This window comes from Crinia signifera, chromosome 2 (genome assembly GCF_055691185.1).
Source record: "Crinia signifera chromosome 2, ASM5569118v1, whole genome shotgun sequence".
NCBI lineage: Eukaryota > Metazoa > Chordata > Amphibia > Anura > Myobatrachidae > Crinia > Crinia signifera.
Window position 1 is genome coordinate 368364185 of NC_139218.1, and position 20341 is coordinate 368384525.

The window sequence follows — 20341 nt, forward strand, 5'->3', positions numbered from 1 at the left end:
GGGATGGCAGCAGAGGCGGTGGACAAGACTCACCCTGGGTTGCTGGTCTTTGGTGCAGGCCGGTGATCCACACAGGCAGTGGGCGCAGGTGACAAGTCAGATGGCAGGTGCAGATGACGCAGCTCTCCGGCGGCAGTGAGGGCGCCGGTGAGCTGAGTCATCTTCATCCGCCACCTGTCCTGTCATTTGAGCCCACCTGTGTGGATCCCCGGCCTGACAGCACACCGAGGACCGGCATTCTGGGTAAGTACCCCCTACCCCTTTCACACCGGCCAGGTCCCCATGTTGTACCCGGGAACAACCCTGCTACATAGCAGGGTTGAAATCCTGACCATTTTTGGCGGGATTTTGGCCCGGGAACCTTACACACCAGCGCTAGTCGCGGGTTGTTCCCGGACCCAGCCTGGGAAATTAGGCTAATGTGAAAGGTGTATTAATAGCAACTTGTCATTTACTATTTAGTTCACTTGTCCTGCAAGGAGAATATCTTCTACAGTATATAGATAAATTAGCTTTTGTCTCCCCATTTATAGTAATAACAAGTGTATTTTGAAACTAGGAAGTTTAATATTGTTCTTGGTGGAACCAGGTTCTTTGGGTGGGAGTTATAGAAATTTAGACAAACGCTGTACTTTAAATTAATACTTATTTATTCAATAAAAATCGCAAACAAAGTATGGACTTAGCTGTCTCCAGTATGTGGTTCCGTGAGATAAGTTCAGTCAACAAAGGATTCCAAAAACCCATCCTCATGAATTGAGCTGGACATATCTGGTTACAGATTGTTGTCTCTGCTTCACTTCAAGACCAATTATCTGTTCACTACAGATAATACTGTATACAGAGGATAGCAGCAAACACCAGGGACAGGGTGAAGGGGTACCTTACACTCTATTTTTATTCAGGGTTCTCTCATTTCTGGGGGACCCTGGATCCGACTCTGCGCTATACCTTGTATAACAGAGCCAGACAGGTCACCCCTGGAAACAGCAGAAACTCTCTTATCTACACTCTGACACCTGTGACGCTCTCGGAGTCCGCTCAACTGCGCATTCACTGATTAACGTCACATGCCCAGGCAGCAGCGACTCCCTTAGCATACCCATACTCAGGTGTCTCTATATTTATTGCTATCGACCAGCTAATCAGACCTATCCAGTCCAGACAATTCTGTCACTTACAGGAAATACAAGTACTAACTGAATCTAGCTAATTTTGACATTTATTTCCAATATAAATTGGTATTTGAGGTTTTTACTGTCTATTAGGATTCCATATGTGTATATGTACATACTGTGATTGATTGGAGTATTTCTCTCCATTGAATCCCTAGACAGATATACATTGAAATAATATTTCACCATTTTCTCATGTATATTGTTCATCAGTGTTATCTGTTTGTCTTTGTCTTTTGTTTTCTCTTGACCCTTAATTAGGGCCATGTTTTAACTAATAAAATTTGTATTAACAGCAATCCATTTTCATTAGAAGGCTGTGCCCCACCCAGGAGTCTTTTTTCGATATCCTCCCTTGGATATCTAACCCTTTTGACTCACTTCAAGACCAAGTAAGAGGCTGTACTTATATCACAATCACACAACTTGTATGGAAACAAACCTTGATATACTACACACATATAATTGATTAAACATCATCAAAAACATACTATTGGTTAAGTCAGTGGTTCTCAACCCTGGTCATCAAGGACCCCCAACAGTTTTCGTTTTCAAGGTCACCCAGCAGGTGTACATGAGCACTCTTTATTCAGACACTGTCATGAATAGGGGTACATGTACGCGCCACTTACCGGTGCACTGGTGTATATAGCACCACAGACCCGCTGTGGGTGCCATGTTTGATCACAGTCCATGGCAGGATGTCCCGATACCATTCCCTGTTGTTACCTCAGGCCTGCCTGGCATCCCACGCTGGTACTGTACTGCTTGGGCACCGCCATGACACTCGGTGTCAGCTGACCTGCAAACACCAATCCGCTGACTTCTACACCAGTCACATGATCCAGGTGTATAGAGGTAACTTACTTTCTGTTCCTGTGCAGGAGTTCTGGCGGTGGCGGAGATAAGGGAAGCAAGACACCCAGCGGCAGCAGTGAGTGGGGACACAGATGACGCCAAAGAGAGCGGGGGAGCTAGAGACCCAGCAGCAGAGGTGAGTCGAGGAGCAGAAGACCCGGCAGCGGTAGGGAGAAGGTCTCCTTAGGACAATCAAATGAGGAGACCCAACACTGAGTTGGGTACCCAGTGTTTGGGGGTGGTGCAAGGTGGTCAGTGTTGTGGGAGGGGGGGCCAAGGTACTCTCTAGTAGTTTAGGTGGGGTTAAATATGGAAGTAAAAAATGTTTCCATTTTGGCAAGAGTTTGGTATAACTCTCCAACAGTCGGGATTCTGATGGTCGTTTCTTCTGCATCAGAATCCCGATAGTCAGGAGCTCGAGCGTATTGAAGCCCCTTGCGGGCTCGCTGTGCTCGCCAGGGACCCCCACAAGGAAAAATAGCTTGTGTAAGTCGGGATTCCGACTGTCGTGCTCCTGACAGTCGAGATACTAATGTCGGAATCTCGACTATCGGTGAGTCATCCGGCACCCGATGAATCAAGCAATAAAAGCAGTGCAGGGGTGGATGTTGCTTATTATACTGTACATTATTTTAGGGATTAGGGTTAGTTGTACTGTCATTTTCTCTTTTGTTACTGTCTTTTCTGGAGCCGCAGTCTCTTAAGCATGTGATAAAACATCATCATGTGATTGTTTTTTGGAACATGTACCGCTGCAAGTCTAATATTGATGGTATTAACCCAAGGCACCTCTTACGGAAATAACTATAAGAATTATAACATATTTGGGTCATGAGCTCTACTTCAATATATGTACTTCAACAAGGATCTTAAGATGGTTATCTTATAATGTTGTAAATATAATACTTACAATTTTAACTCGGGATGAGCGGGTTCAGATCCTAGAGATCCAACCCCCCCCCCCCGAATTTACCCAATGTGAGGCGTTTGCAATGCCGTCGCTTCCATCCCGCCGAAAAACGTAGTCGAAAATGAGGTCAAAACGTCATCAGCGTGCTTCGGATTCTCACGAGACCCGGAACTCTATATAAATCCCGGCATCCGGCACCATCTTTATTATGTATGTTAAAGTCAGACAACACGGATGTCTTGTGTATCAAGTGCATAGCTCAGCCCTGATTAGCTGAAAGCGTCTCCATGGAGACACATAGAGCCAACCATGCCAACATTTCTATAGCGCTGTGACAGTGCTATAGAAGTTGTTAGCAGGGACGGAACTAGCCTGCTCACCCCGCTGTCAGTGTGAGGTGAGCCTGCAGTGGAGGAGGGAGTCAGCGCTGGACCCTGGAGCTGTAAGGATATTGGTGTAAAATTAATGTGTGTGTGTGTGTGTGTGTGTGTAATAAGCGTGTACTTTTCTCTGTGTGTGTTTTTTTTAAACATTCTTTTTACAGGTGGACTACAAGTCCCAGCGACCCATTAATGCCCCGCATGCTGGGACATTCGGGGGAGGCCTGCTGGGACTTGTAGTTCACCTGTATAAGCAATGTTTTGTATGGATGATTTAACCCTATCAGGCCGGCATCCATAGCCCACGGACGCTGGTGACAGCCCCGGGCTTCAGCCCTGGATGGATAAAACCTGGGGGGGACCCCTTTATTGGGGGGTGCTCACTACATTAGGTACAATGTCCATGGCTGACCAGCTACAGTGAGCAAGATACGGCTTGGGGACCTTATGTAAAAAAGTGTCCCCCTGCTGTGGGGGCCCGGTGCTGGTTCCAAAATACAGGGGACCCCCAGTTATTTTGTCCCCTGTATTTTTGGAACCAATGAATCAATGAGCCTAGGGCTGGTTATGCTCAGGAGGGGGTACCCCACTGCCTTCTTTTCTTTTTTAACACAAAATTGCACATTTCCTCAAATTCGCACATTTTCATGACTATCGCACATTATATATAAGGTCGACAGGGGGGCTGTCGATTGTCGACTCGCATGGCTCGTTGTGCTCGCCATGCTTCGTGCACGGTGCCTCTCTACTCTCGTCACACTATTTTATTCTCCCACTACACCCTAGTGGATGGTAGGGCATGAAATACCACCTGTTGGCACACATCAGCTCAAAAAAGTGAAAAACCCCATGTCAACCTTTTGACTGTCGACCATGGCCATTTCGACCTAATACTTGTGTCATCCTAATGACCCTATCGACCTAACCCCATGTCAACACTGTGGGCGAAATGTAATGGGAGGCTTCTTTTTTTTTTTTGCGATTTTTCCCGCAAAATATGCCGTTTTCCGGCATTTCCCGAAAATCGCATATTTCATAGGGTGCGATTTGCGGGAAAAATCGCATTTTTTAAAGGTGCGATTTTTAGTTAGACTAAAAATCGCATCCAGATGTTTTCCCATTAAAAAGGATAGAACTCGCATATTTAATGGGTTGCGAAATCGCAAAAAAAATAGACCAGGTTCTGCCTGGTGATTTCATCAGAAACATGCACAGATCATTGAGATCTGTGCATGGTTCTGTTGTAAAAAAAATAGTTAAAACAAAAAAAATGAAAAAAAAAACGGCGTGCGGTCCCCCTCCTAAGCATAACCAGCCCCGGGCTCAAAAAGCTGGTGCTGGTATCATAAAATCAAAGGAACAATCAAGTTGGGGTTCCCTGGATTTTATAAAACCAGCACCAGACTCAAGGTCCGGCGCTGGTTCCCAAAATACGGGGGACAAAATGACTAGGGGTCCCCCGTATTTTAAGAACCAGCACCAGACCAAACCAGCCAGCAGGGTAATGCCACAGCCGGTGGACACTTATTATATAAGGTCCCGCGGCCAAAGCATTAACCCCCTGGCTGGTCAACATGGGCAGGGGTCCTGGGGAAGTGGGGACCCCCCCAATGAAGGGGTCCCCCCCTCCAGGACTTACCAGCCCATGCTGAAAGTCCGGGGCTGTCCCCGATGCACCTGGGCGGTGGGCATCGGGCTGATGTAAAGTGTAAAAAAAAAGAATATAAACTATTGTTTTCTACTGTAGAACTATGAGTCCCAGCAAGTCCAGGGGTGAGCCAAGTGTACCGTATTATTGATGGGGAGCTGCTAAGTCTGCTGTATCAATCCAGAGTGCTGCCATTTTTTTAATTAAAAGAATAAAAAAGTTTCTCTTTTTACTGCCGGAGTGTTATCATGTGTGCCGTATAATTCCATGTGTGCTGTGTCAGTCCAGGGGTTCCTCCATGTGTGCCGTATAATCAGAGGCGTAGGGAGGGCGGAGCCACCGGAGCTCATGCTCCGGGCGGCGATTGGTTGACTGGCGCCGCCGGCCCGCCCCCCCTCCGCAAATGATCCTTGCAAGTGAAGTGCCCGGGCAGCGTGCGCAGCGCCGGCGGCTGCCCTGCCCGACGCCTGCCTCCTGCCCTGCTCACCCGGTCCCTGCCGCCAAGCGTCACGGGCGGTGAGGCCGGGCGGCGGGCTGACACAGAGTCGGACCTAGGCTATGTCCTCCGGCTCCTCCTGTTTCTGAATTGCTGCTGCTGCTGCTCGGTCCGGCTTCCGGGCAGCGCAGGCAGCGTAGCAGCACTGACAGTGACACACTGTCCCAGTCCCAGCGGCAGCCAGAGTCACGCACCTGTCTCTGACCTCCTCCCTGGCTACAGCAGCGTCACTCATCAGCCTTCCCAAGCGCTGGCTGTAGCCTGGAGGAGGAGAAGGTGTCTTGCTGGCAGCCGCCCGTGCCTTATCCTGGCTGTTATTCAAGGTATTTATTTCTTTTACAGCTAAAAAGGGGGGGGGGGGGGGGTGAGGGGGAGAGTGAATCTCTGGCTTCTGCTGCTGCCCTGGCCTGCTGTGCTGTATGTATCTATCTTTATTTATTTTTCTTTATTTACAGCTGTCAGCATGTTATATAGCGCAGCAGATTCCGCTACAGTGTCTTATATAGCGCAGCAGCTTCCGTTACAGTGTCTTATATAGCGCAGCAGCTTCCGTTACAGCTTATTATATAGCGCAGCAGATTCCGTTACAGTGTCTTATATAGAGCAGCAGATTCCATTACAGTGTCTTATATAGCGCAGCAGATTCCGTTACAGTGTCTTATATAGCACAGCAGATTCCGTAACAGCGTCTTATATAGCACAGCAGATTCCGTTACAGCGTCTTATATAGCGCAGCAGATTCCGTTACAGTGTCTTATATAGCGCAGCAGATTCCGTTACAGTGTCTTATATAGTGCAGCAGATTCCGTTACAGTGTCTTATATATCGCAGCAGATTCCGTTACAGCGTCTTATATAGCGCAGCAGATTACGTTACAGCATCTTATATAGAGTAGCAGATTCCGTTACAGTGTCTTATATAGCGCAGCAGATTCCGTTACAGTGTCTTATATAGCGCAGCAGATTCCGTTACAGTGTCTTATATAGAGCAGCAGATTCCGTTACAGTGTCTTATATAGCGCAGCAGATTCCGTTACAGTGACTTATATAGCACAGCAGATTCCGTTACAGCGTCTTATATAGCGCAGCAGATTCCGTTACAGTTATATAGCGCAGCAGATTCCGTTACAGTGTCTTATATAGTGCAGCAGATTCCGTTACAGTGCCTTATATATCGCAGCAGATTCCGTTAGTGTCTTATATAGCGCTGCAGATTACGTTACAGCGTCATATATAGCGCAGCAGATTACGTTACTGTGTTTCTTAAGTTATTTCTTTTTAAATGTGACAACACATGTTAGCCACGCCCCCAATTCATTACGGGGGGGGGGGGGGCGCGAAATATGCCATTGCTCTGGGCACCATGGCGTCTAGCTACACCGCTGCGTATAATTCCATGTGTGCTGTGTCAGTCCAGGGGTTCCTCCATCTGTGCCGTATAATTCCATGTGTGCCACCATGTGTGCTGTATCAGTCCAGGGGTTCCGCCATCTGTGCCGTATAATTCCATGTGTGCCACCATGTGTGCTGTATCAGTCCAGGGGTTCCGCCATCTGTGCCGTATAATTCCATGTGTGCCGCCATGTGTGCTGTATCAGTCCAGGGGTTCTGCCATCTGTGCCGTATAATTCCATGTGTGCTGTATAATTCCATGTGTGCTGTATCAGTCCAGTGGTTCTGCCATCTGTGCCGTATAATTCCATGTGTACCACCATGTGTGCTGTATCAGTCCAGGGATTCCGCCATCTGTGCCGTATAATTCCATGTATGCTGTATCAGTCCAGGGGTTCTGCCATCTGTGCAGTATAATTCCATGTGTGCCGCCATGTGTGCTGTATCAGGTCAGGGGTGCCACCATCTGTGCCGTATAATTCCTGGGATAAGCCAAGTCTTCCGCATAATTCTTGGGGTGCTGCCAAGTGTGCTGTATTAGTCCAGGGATGATGCTAGATGTGCTGTATCAGCCTAGGGGTGATGCTAAGTGTGTCATGTCAGTCCAGGGGTGATGCTAAATGTGCCGTATCAGTCCAGGGGTGATGCTAGATGTGCCGTATCAGCCTAGGGGTGATGCTAAGTGTGTCATGTCATGTCAGAGGTTGCACAGGATCTGGCCATCCACCTCGAACCTCTGTTGGAGGGGATGTGGATTGGTTGGAGACCTTATCCACGTCTTCTGGGAGTGCCCGGCTTTGCGGCCTCTCTGGGCTGAGGTATTTCTCCTGATAGGCATTATACTTACCCGCCCCATTGCCCCAGACCCAGCATTTGCACTGCTTCACATTTTTCCACCCTATTTCTCTGCTGCGGACAGATATTTAGTTGGACATGTGTTGATAGCTACCAAAGCCATGATCGCTAAACTATGGAAGTCAGATGTCATCCCGACAGTAGACTCCATCCGTAAAAAAATCCACAAACATTATACTTTTGAAACTACTGGAGCAAAATATTCCTCTGCATCAAATTCAATCCTGATGAAATGGTTTGGATGGTCCCTCTACTGCGACAAAGTGGGTGCCACAAACTTGTTAAGTGAGGCTTCTGAGGCCTCAACTCTAACCTCAACCTCTGATGGCTCTTAGTCCTAGACTTATATTATATAGTGTTACCCTATATACCTCTAGAGTCAGACTGTACACCAACTGATTTAAATACTGGTATGCTTCCGTTTTTTCTATATCAGAGATATCCATTTGTGTAATTATGACTGTTATTAGATAAGCAGTTCGATGCAACTGCTCTCTGTATCGTTTTTTTGTACATGTACCCTTCCCTCCCTTTTTCCTTTCTGTCCCCCCCCCCCCCCAAACAAAATGTCTTTCAGACGAAATTTCTTGCAATAAAAATTTAATGTTCAAAAAAAAAAAAAAGTTTCTCTTTTTACTGCAGGAGTGTTATCATGTGTGCCGTATAATTCCATGTGTGCTGTGTCAGTCCAGGGGTTCCTCCATGTGTGCCGTATAATTCCATGTGTGCTGTGTCAGTCCAGGGGTTCCTCCATGTGTGCCGTATAATTCCATGTGTGCTGTGTCAGTCCAGGGGTTCCTCCATCTGTGCCGTATAATTCCATGTGTGCCACCAAGTGTGCTGTATCAGTCCAGGGGTTCCGCCATCTGTGCCGTATAATTCCATGTGTGCCGCCATGTGTGCTGTATCAGTCCAGGGGTTCTGCCATCTGTGCCGTATAATTCCATGTGTGCTGTATAATTCCATGTGCGCTGTATCAGTCCAGTGGTTCTGCCATCTGTGCCGTATAATTCCATGTGTACCGCCATGTGTGCTGTATCAGTCCAGGGATTCCGCCATCTGTGCCGTATAATTCCATGTGTGCTGTATCAGTCCAGGGGTTCTGCCATCTGTGCAGTATAATTCCATGTGTGCCGCCATGTGTGCTGTATCAGGTCAGGGGTGCCACCATCTGTGCAGTATAATTCCTGGGATAAGCCAAGTCTTCCGCATAATTCTTGGGGTGCTGCCAAGTGTGCTGTATTAGTCCAGGGATGATGCTAGATGTGCTGTATCAGCCTAGGGGTGATGCTAAGTGTGTCATGTCAGTCCAGGGGTGATGCTAAATGTGCCGTATCAGTCCAGGGGTGATGCTAGATGTGCCGTATCAGCCTAGGGGTGATGCTAAGTGTGTCATGTCAGTCCATGGGTGATGCTAAATGTACCGTATCAATCAAGGGGTGATGCTACCTGTACCTTATGAGACTAGTGATGATGCTGTCTGTCGTGTCAGTCCAGGGGTGACGCTAAGTGTGCCATATCAGTCCAGGGGTGACGCTAAGTGTGCTATATCAGTTCATTTCTTGTGCCGCCCACTTGTGTGGCTTAGCTTCGTTATCCAGCTACGTCAGTGCAACCTTTTGCCCTAAAAACAATATTGTGAGGTTTTAGGTGTTCAGAATAGACTGGAAATGAGTGTTTATTAATTAAATTAATGATATTAAGGTTAATAATAGCGTAGGAGCAAAAAAAGAAAATACATCTGTGATTTTAGTGATTTTTATGTTTTTTGGCAAACAAAATACAGATCCAAAACACAAATCACAAAAATGGTGGTGTTTTGGAACAGATCCAGATTCAAAAACACTGCCCGAAATACAGACCCAAAACGCGTTTCACAAAACACGAAAAAAGTGCCCTGTGCACACCCCTAATGCTTACCTGCTAAACATTATTAAAATGCACAGTAATATTACTTCTTAAGAGCTATAACAAATGTGCACATGCATAATGTGATTAACTGCAGGCTCCGCAATAACAATATGGATATCAATGTTAGAGATGTGCGGCGGCCACTTTTTCGGGTTTTGGTTTTGGATCTGGATCTCCCTTCGTGTTTTGGATCTAGATTGGTTTTGGCAAAACCATCCTTGTGGGTTTTGGTTTTGTATCTGGATTTTTATGAAAAAATGCTAAAAATGGCTAAAATAACAGAATTTGGGCCTGTTTTTGCCCCTAAAGTATTATTGACCTCAATAACATTAGTTTCCACTCATTTCTAGTCAATTTTGATCACTTCAGAGCTTACAAAATTGTTTTCATTTACTGTAGTTGGGCCAAAAGGGTATACCGAGGTAGCTGGATGACTAAGCTAAGCGACAGCAGTCGGCATCACATACATGTGGACCTTACACTTCCAACCTGGCAGAGCGGCACTGCAGGGGCAGACAGGGTGGCAGTTTAATAAACTATCCCAAAAAAAGAGAAATGCTTGAAACAGCAAATACAAAGAGGTATCGGCCTTGTCATGACTGGTGATAGCAGCTTCAGCACTCCCACTATTTCCTCCTCCATCATCCTCCAAAAATGTGTTTTTATTTTATTTATTACTTTTATTTATTTTTCTTACTTTACACTGGACACAGCCTGTCACACTGGACACAGCCCCTTGGACACTGGACACTGCCCCTGGACACAGCCCCTGGACACTGCCCCTGGACACTGGACACAGCCTGTCACCCTGGACACAGCCCCTGGACAATGGACACAGCCTCTGGACACAGCTCCTTTACACATTAGTTTCCACTCATTTCTAGTCAATTTTGATCACTTCAGAGCTTACAAAATTGTTTTCATTTACTGTAGTTGGGCCAAAAGGGTATACCGAGGTAGCTGGATGACTAAGCTAAGCGACAGCAGTCGGCATCACATACATGTGGACCTTACACTTCCAACCTGGCAGAGCGGCACTGCAGGGGCAGACAGGGTGGCAGTTTAATAAACTATCCCAAAAAAAGAGAAATGCTTCAAACAGCAAATACAAAGAGGTATCGGCCTTGTCATGACTGGTGGTAGCAGCTTCAGCACTCCCACTATTTCCTCCTCCATCATCCTCCAAAAATGTGTTTTTATTTTATTTATTACTTTTATTTATTTTTCTTACTTTACACTGGACACAGCCTGTCACACTGGACACAGCCCCTTGGACACTGGACACTGCCCCTGGACACTGGACACAGCCTGTCACCCTGGACACAGCCCCTGGACAATGGACACAGCCTCTGGACACAGCTCCTTTACACTGGACACAGCCGTCACACTGGACACAGCCCCAGGACAATGGACACAGCCGTCACACTGGACACAGCCTCTGGACACCGCCCATGGACACAGCTCCTGTACACTGGACAATGGATATATGTCACGCTGGACACTGGATATATGCCGTCACACAATGGTTAGATGTCACACTGGCCACTGGATATATGTCGTCACACTGGACACAGGATATATGTCGTCACACTGGACACTGGATATATGTCGTCACACTGGACACAGGATATATGTCGTCACACTGGACACTGGATATTTGTCGTCACACTGGACACAGGATATATGTCGTCACACTGGACACTGGATATATGTCGTCACACTGGACACAGGATATATGTCGTCACACTGGACACTGGATATATGTCGTCACACTGGACACTGGATATATGTCGTCACACTGGACACTGGATATATGTCACGCTGGACACAGGATATATGCCGGCACACATTACATGTCACACTGGACACAGGGTATATGTTGTGACTTGTGACACTGGACACAGGATATATTGTTGTCACACTGGCCACTGGATATATTTTGTCACACTGGACACAGCATATATGTCGTCACACTGGACACAGCATATATGTCGTCACACTGGACACAGCATATATGTCGTCACACTGGACACAGGATATGTCGTCACACAGGACACAGGATATATGTCGTGAGTGACTCGTGACACTGGACAATGGATAAGATATAGGCCGTCACACTGGACACAGCCCCTTGTATTACTGCAGCCCCTGTACACAGTGTACTACTCAGCAGCACTGCAGCCCCTGCGTGTGAGCACTGCAGCACTGAGTTAGTTAGTTAAATCACAAAAAACACAGGGTTCAGGGCTAAATAAATCACAACACAGGGCTTAGGGCTAAATAAATCACAACAGGGCACGGGCCACAGGACAGTGGACACTGCAGCCCCTGCGTGTGAGCACTGCAGCACCTAGTTAGTTAGATCACACTACAGGGCTCAGGCCTATAAACAGTCACTGACTCTCAATACAAGTCTACAACACAGGGCAGTGAGGGCACAGGGCAGGTCACGGAGCACAGCACAGGGCAGTGAGGGCACAGGGCAGGTCACGGAGCACAGCACAGCACGGAGCACATGGCACGGAGCACAGCACAGGGCAGTGAGGGCACAGGGCAGGTCACGGAGCACAGCACGGAGCACATGGCACAGAGCACAGCACAGGGCACACGGAGCTTCCCAACCACCCTCTTCCCTCTCCAAGATTGGAGGGAAGATGGCGGGGCGCGCGTGCGTCTTTTATAAGAATCCGACAGCGCGATGATGACGTTCGGCCTCGTTATTGGTCCGGTATTCAGGCGGGAACTCCCGAGCCGACTCGGATCTGACCCGGATCCCCGATATTCGGATCTGACGGATCTCGGGGATCCGGGCCCGCTCATCTCTAATCAATATATAGAGAGTTACAAGTGCACAATGTCTTGTTCCGCGTCAAGTTCTTATCTGGAAATACTGTTACCGCTGTTAATTTATTGTTGAGCAAAACAAATGACTTTCCTTTTTAAGGAAGTTTATAGGATAGCAATCTAGAGGCGCGTCCAAGCAGAAAAACTGGAAGGGTCTAGACTAGAACATGACGCTACTGGGGGATTCCAGACTATTGCAGTAGTTGCCGGATACCTCTTCTGAGTAGCTAACCTTATGTAACCCAGGGAGGAGACCAAGTGTTGGGGCATCAGTCACCTCTGGGGCTCAGTGTAGCTGCACAGATCCTCATAGCCCACAGTACTGCACCAACCTACCATATACTTACCGTTATTACACATTACATTCCCACAGCTATTATTACACATGAATATGGGTCAGACAAATACTACAATGGGAAACACTCACATTAGTGGGAAATAACACATCAGACACTCATTGGCTTGTGTTACTTTTTATTGTTGAAACAACAGGTTCATATAGAGGCCGCTCAGCGACCAAATTACTCCCCAGAAAGTGTAAGCAAAATGATGCTTCAAACTTGCTGGATATGGAGAGAGGGAGTTGTGAAGACAGAGATTGGGGGTAGGGGGTTACCCGTCAACAGGACAGGCTTAGGTAGGGGGATTAGCCGTCAACGGGACTGGCTAGGGTATGGGGATGAGCCGTCAACGGGACTGGCTAGGGTATGGGGATGAGCCGTCAACAGGACTGGCTAGGGTATGGGGATGAGCCGTCAACAGGACTGGCTAGGGTATGGGGATGAGCCGTCAACAGGACTGGCTAGGGTATGGGGATGAGCTGTCAACAGGACATGCTTTAACATTCAACAAAAGTTGCAGAAACTTCAAAGATTCCAGTTAGCTGCATATCATTAAATCAAGTTATATCCCAAGTTACGGGACATGCAATATTAGATGTTAATGACTCTGTGAGTCTGCTATCCAGGTTTATGTCTTGCTTATATATCCACCCTGGGCATTCCGTCCTCCTCGTACTGGCAGAGGAAGCCAACAGAGACAGGCTTGTAGTAGATGATGTCCTTCCTATAAATAAAAACGTTGACCAGTGACTGTTATTGTAAAGACACAAACGTTTGCCATGTACAAGTCCTCTCATTATTCCCTGGCCTGCTGCTATCTAGCACCTGCACCAGGTCAGTGGCCCTTACTGACTACATGTATCTGTGTGATTCCTCTTTGGACCAATAAGAGCACTGATACTGTGGGTGTGACATGACAAGGACGGCCCCATACAGGAAGCACAGTGTACAGTGATGTGAGATCCCTCTAATGGGGCCACACACTGAGAGATTTTGGGCCTATCTTCTAAGTGATCTGAATAGATCGTCTAGAAATGAAGCACTAGAAATGTGTGTAAGCCCCATAATTGACAGGACTTCATTTCTCCTATAGCGTTTCTCTTTTTATATTGTTACACTCATTAGTATAATGATATATACATGTATGTCACACACGTAGAATACCAGCCCATCAGCGCTCTGTGTGGTAGAACTTGTGTAGCGGCCCCAGCTGCAGGTAGGTATGGATATACCGTTTCCTACATCACAGCATGTGTTTAAGACAAGAGACCCAAAATCTACCCCAGTGTCCAGAGCAGGGAGGACATGCGTATTGTACCGGCAACCTACCTGGGCGAGCAGTCACTGATGGTATCTGAGGAGGATTCCGAGGATTCAGAGCTGGTGCTGCTGGTGTCAAATGAGGATGATGACCGGTCCGTCAAGTAATAACAGCCACTGGTGCTGCTCTCAGTGATCTCATCACGTGACATTGTGTCATCCGTCATCGTGTGGGACACTGGGGACGCCTCACGCACCTCACTCTTGCAGGCTAGAAAATGATAGACACAATCTGGTAGGTTGCTATGAGCAACATCAGCTTTTATGTAGCAAATATACCCCCATACTGTCTATGAGCTCTATGTAATAGGGTGCGAGTTCTGTGCGGAGGTGCAATCTCCTCTGTAGATATAATGTATAAAGCAAAATCAGGCTGGTGAGATAACAAGCTCCTGTCCCCTCACTGAACTCCCAGCCTATTACATATATACTAGTTACCTGCCTGTCACAGAACTCCTAGCTTATTACATATATACTAGTTACCAGCCTGTCACAGAACTCCCAGCCTATTACATACATACTAGTTACCTGCCTGTCACAGAACTCCCAGCCTATTACATATATACTAGTTACCTGCCTGTCACAGAACTCCCAGCTTATTACATATATACTAGTTACCTGCCTGTCACAGAACTCCCAGCATATTACATATATACTAGTTACCTGCCTGTCACAGAACTCCCAGCCTATTACATACATACTAGTTACCTGCCTGTCACAGAACTCCCAGCCTATTACATATATACTAGTTACCTGCCTGTCACAGAACTCCCAGCTTATTACATACATACGAGTTACCTGCCTGTCACAGAACTTCCAGCTTATTACATATATACTAGTTATCTGCCTGTCACAGAACTCCCAGCTTATTACATATATACTAGTTACCAGCCTGTCACAGAACTCCCAGCCTATTACATATATACTAGTTACCTGCCTGTCACAGAACTCCCAGCCTATTACATATATACTAGTAACCAGCCTGTCACATAACTCCCAGCCTATTACTGTACATATATACTAGTTATCAGTCCATCACAGAACTCCCCGCCTATTAGATATATACTAGTTACATCTCTGCACCTGGGGGACGCTTACCTTCACTGATCAAGTACTCCATGATCTCTGCCACGACTGCTGCCGCGTCCTCTGTGATCAGAGTAATGTCCGGATCATTGGGATGTTCACCAGACACATTAGGCATGGGAGGCTGCGTGCCGGTGGGGGGCTGCACGCTGTTGGGGTGCTTGGCCGCTCCCTTCGTAAGCCTAGCAGACTTGCTTGGCTGTAAGGAGCAGAGGAAGAGACATCATGAGCTGTGACTACATAACTCTCCGCACTGCAAGCACTTCCTACCATGGAATCAATAGAACAGACCAGGGCAGTGGAGCCAGCTGTATATTCACTATATATGTACACTATATATATATATGTATACACACACATATATACACACACACACACACACACCATCGATATATGCTCCATTGATAAAGGGAAACCATCAGGTTTTACCTAATTGATAGCAAAACACTATTTCTACGTCATCTATAAACCATAAACCATTGATGACTATTAATCGATGGTCTCCCTGCTCTTAATTTATGATTGTCATCACCTTTCTTAACAAGTAATTATAGTTCAACACAGGTGACAGCAATCATAATATCAGAGGGAAGCCCGGGAATGGGACATGGTGGTAGGTATGTATGCACCAGTAATAATATCAGAGGGGAGCCCAGGAATGGGACACGGTGGTAGGTATGTATGCACGAGTAATAATATCAGAGGGAAGCCCAGGAATGGGATATGGTGGTAGGTATGTATGCACGAGTAATAATATCAGAGGGAAGCGGAGGAATGGGACATGATGGTAGGTATATATGCACGAGTAATAATATCAGAGGGAGGCCTAGGAATGGGACATGGTGGTAGGTATGTATGCACGAGTAATAATATCAGAGGGAGGCCCAGGAATGGGATATGTTGGTAGGTATGTATGCACGAGTAATAATATCAGAGGGAGGCCCAGGAATGGGACATGATGGTAGGTATGTACGCACGAGTAATAATATCAGAGGGAAGCCCAGGAATGGGACATGCTGGTAGGTATGTATGCACGAGTAATAATATCAGAGGGAGGCCCAGGAATGGGATATGGTGGTAGGTATGTATGCACGAGTAATAATATCAGAGGGAAGCCCAGGAATGGGACATGGTGGTAGGTATGTACGCACGAGTAATAATATCAGAGGGGAGCCCAGGAATGGGGCATGGTGGTAGGTATATATGCATGAGTAATAATATCAGAGGGAGGCCCAGGAATGGGACATGATGGTAGGTATGTATGCACGAGTAATAGTATCAGATGGAAGCCCAGGAATGGGACATGTTGGTAAGTATTTATGCACGAGTAATAATATCAGAGCAACTATAAGTGATAACGATATTACCAGTACTGTTCTAGGGATGATCATTGTTGGCATTGCCATCGATGGTTGCCATTAATGGCAATAGTGCAAATGGCCATCGATAGTGTTAAACTATGCAATGGATGCCCATCGATACTTTTACCTATCTATGGTCATCCATTGTGTTTGACTGATTGGCCTGTGGCCCAATCAAAACACAGGGGCGGGGCTTCATGGGTGTCAGGGCGGAGCTATGCTCCATGTCCTGGCACTTTGAAAACACCCAAAAGCAAAACATCGGTTGCGCTGTGCCATCGATGGAGGGAAATCATCTGGTTCTCCCCCATTAATGGCAAAAGTATTAAATATCAGCCATAAACCATGGATGATTTGGAATCAGCGATGGTCGATGGCATCCCTATAACTGTTCTACACATATTGTTTACAGAGCATAGGTCAGGGAGCATGGGCAGTTAGTGGCAGTTAGGGTCAGGCAGGAGGAGAATGGGCAGGAGGCAGCTACTGGCAGGAGAACCTACATGTACGACAGCAGCAGAAGTACTGCCGAACTACAAAGCCCAGCAAGGTGGGGGGATGGATGCTTCAGTGCTGATAATGTGAGAGCCTGTGAGGCTAATGGTGAAATGTGAGTGTTACTACACAACATGCCCACATTATAAGACACTGCTGTCTGGGAATTGTGCAGGGGTGGGTACAGGAGATGTACATAATGGTGTAAGTATTACATCTCAGGCCCTCTAATACTACATACAGGGTGGTACATTTATATGTTACTAGTTACCAGTCAGTCAAAATTATGCCTATCCCCCATATTTAGGCCTATAAAACTGGACAAATCACCTTCTAATCTGCCCAGAAACACCCAATATCGGGCAAGCTCCCCCCTATTGGGGCCTGTGATAATCCTCTGTATGTGCAATGTTCAACCCATAAATATAACAGCGCACTTACCTTCTTCCTGGGTTCAGGGACGCACAGTTTGCTGCACAGACAGCCCATAATGTCTCCTGAGGTATAGGTAACCGCTAAAGGTCAGCGAAATCCAAATATAAGCAATATAGCAAGAGCAGAAAATATGCCACTTCTCCTGACAACTGCAGAGTCTCAGGTGATGGAGTCCCTGTGTCACAGAGCCTTTGTGATGTCATAATGATGTCATGGGCCAAGATGGCCGCCATGCTGCAAAAACTTAAAGCAAAAGAGTCTCAAATTGTGTTCAGGGATAAGGGGGCAGAACAGCGCACATCTCAACTGTCCTGATACTCAGGCCTCAAAGGGCAGCGGGAAAATGTTAACTAATGAAAGCCTTTAACATAACAACCAATTGGCCCATGTGGGAACTTTAAATGCATTGAGTGTCCTATAATTCATGGGTTGCTGCCAAGGCTGCTGTATAACTAATGGGTTGCTGCTAAGTGTGTCGTATCAGTCCAGGAGTGCCTGTATGTGTGCCGTATAATTCCAAGTGTTAGCCAAGTCTACCGTATAATTCATGGGGTGCTGCCAAGTGTGCCGTATCAGTCCAGGGGTGCTGCCAAGTGTGCCGTATTAGTTCAGGCGTGAGCCAAGTGTGCTGTATAATTCATTGGGTGCTGCTAAGTCCGCTGTATCAATCTAGGGGTGCTGCCATTTTTTTATTAAAAGAATAAAAAAAGATTTCATTCACTCATTTCCAGGCTATTCTGAATGGAATCGGTACATCTGTCAGACCAGACTTAGGTCTACAGTCATTAGGTCGACCCCGGAAGGTCGACTGGCCCCAAGGTCGACAGGGTCAAGGTCCACATGACTTAAGGTCGACATGGGCCAAGATCGACATGGGTTTATGTCAACAGTCATTAGGTCGACACGAGTTTTTCACTGTTTTTTTACCCGAATGTCGACACAGTCGACATGGACACAGTTGGAGTTGAACCGCAGCCCCTCGCGTGCTTCGGGCACTATTTTATTCTCCCACCATGCCCTAGTGGATGGTAGGGCATGAAATACCGCCTGTCGGCACATGTCGGCTCAAAAAAACAGTGAAAAACTCATGTCGACATAATGACTGTCGACCTAAACCCATGTCGACCTTGGCCCATTTCGACCTTAAGTCATGTCGACATTGACCCATGTCGACCTTTAACCCTTTCAACCTTGGGGCCAGTCGACCTTCCAGGGTCAACCTAATGACTGTCGACCTAAGTGTGGTCTGACAGATGACCATTTCCCTTCTGAACACCTCACATTATTGTTTTTAGGCCAAAAGGTTGCACCGAGGTAGTTGTATGACTATAATAAGCGACACAAGTGGGTGGCACAAACACTAGACTGATACGGCACACTTAGCATCACCCCTGGACTGATACGGCACACTTAGCATCACCCCTGGACTGATACAGCACACTTAGCATCACCCCTGGACTGATAGGGCACACTTAGTATCACCCCTGGACTGATACAGCACACTTAGCATCACCCCTGGACTGATACGGCACACTTAGCATCACCCCTTGACTGATACGGAACACCTAATAGCACCCCTGGACTGATATGGAACACTTAGCATCACCCCTGGACTAATACAGCACACTTGACAGCACCCCATGAATTAAACGGCAGACGGCTAACCCCAGGAATTATTTGGCAGACTTGGCTCACCCCTTGACTGATATGGCACGCTTAGCATCACCCCAGGACTGATACAGCACACTTGGCAGCACCCCATAAAATATACGGCAGACTTGGCTCACCCCAGGAATTATACAGCAGACTTGGCTCACCCATGGACTGATACAGAATTCTTAACATCACCCCTGGGCTAATACAGCACACTTGGCAGCACCCCAGGAATTATACGGCAGACTTGGCTTACCCCAGGAATTATGCGGCACAGATGGTGACACCCCTGACCTGATACAGCACCTGGCGGCACACATGGAATTATACGGCACACATGGTGACACTCCTGCAGTATAAAGAAAAAAAATCTTTTTTTATTCTTGTAATAAAAAAATGGCAGCACCCCTGGATTGATACAGCAGACTTAGCAGCACCCCATGAAGTATACAGCACACTTGGCTCACGCCTAAACTGATACGGCACATTTAGCATCACCCCTGGACTGTGGCGGCACTCTTAGCAGCACCCCATGAATTATACGGTAAACCTGGCTAACACTTGGAATTATACGGCACACCTGCAGGCACTCCTGGACTGATACGACACACTTAGCATCAACCCATTAATTATACAGCAGCCTTGGCAGCAACCCATGAATTATAGGACACACTTTGCTTACCCCAGGAATTATGCATCCCGCACCCCTGACCTGATACACACACATGGAATTATACGGCACAGATGGCGGCACCCCTGGACTGATACGGCACACATGGTGGCAGACATGGAATTATATGGCCGACATGGCGACACTCCTGCAGCAAAAAAAGAGAAACTTTTATTCTTTATTAAAAAATGAGCAGCACACCTGGAATTATACGGCAGACTTAGCAACACCCCATCAATTATATGGCACACTTGGCTCACCCCTCATACAGCAGCATTAACAGCCCTTGCAGTAAAAATGAAAAAACAAAAAACTTTTTTTTCTTTTCATTACAAAATAGGGCAGCTCCCCTACTCTAATACGGGACACATGGGGGCACACCTGAAATTATACGGCACACATACAGGCACCCCTTGACTAATAGGGGACACATGGGGGCACCCATGGAATTATACGGCACACATACGGGCACCCCTGGAATTATACGGCACACATGCGGGCACCCCTGGACT

At 46.9% G+C, this 20341-nt stretch overlaps 1 protein-coding gene across 1 annotated transcript in view; it reads left to right on the forward strand.

Moving 5' to 3' along the window:
• Nucleotides 1-1649: 1649 nt before the first annotated feature.
• Nucleotides 1650-20341, forward strand: part of LOC146058043 (polyunsaturated fatty acid lipoxygenase ALOX15B-like) — a 114277-nt gene continuing 95585 nt past the window's right edge. The window contains exon 1 of the mRNA XM_083170006.1: nucleotides 1650-2169. The gene's annotated coding sequence lies outside the window, so the exon portion shown is untranslated. The remainder of the gene's footprint in view (nucleotides 2170-20341) is intronic.